This window comes from Populus euphratica, unplaced genomic scaffold, assembly GCF_000495115.2.
Source record: "Populus euphratica unplaced genomic scaffold, PopEup_1.0 scaffold274.1, whole genome shotgun sequence".
Taxonomy (NCBI): Eukaryota; Viridiplantae; Streptophyta; class Magnoliopsida; order Malpighiales; family Salicaceae; genus Populus; species Populus euphratica.
Window position 1 is genome coordinate 233,955 of NW_011499993.1, and position 253 is coordinate 234,207.

The window sequence follows — 253 nt, forward strand, 5'->3', positions numbered from 1 at the left end:
TTTAGATTATATACCCCTTAGTATAACAAATAGTTGACATTTTCATAGCAAGTAAATAGTCATTGGTCTTTTTGATTAGCCTTCCTCAGTCACAACAAAGTGACTTCAATTTGCATGTGCTAAGCATATAACTAGCGTTCTTTCCTATATGGTATAATCTACACATGTACTATAAAAGAAACTTGATTTGTTGTTAACATAAGTTATAATCATGAATACTTGACAACATTTACAAGTATTAGCATTATTCGAA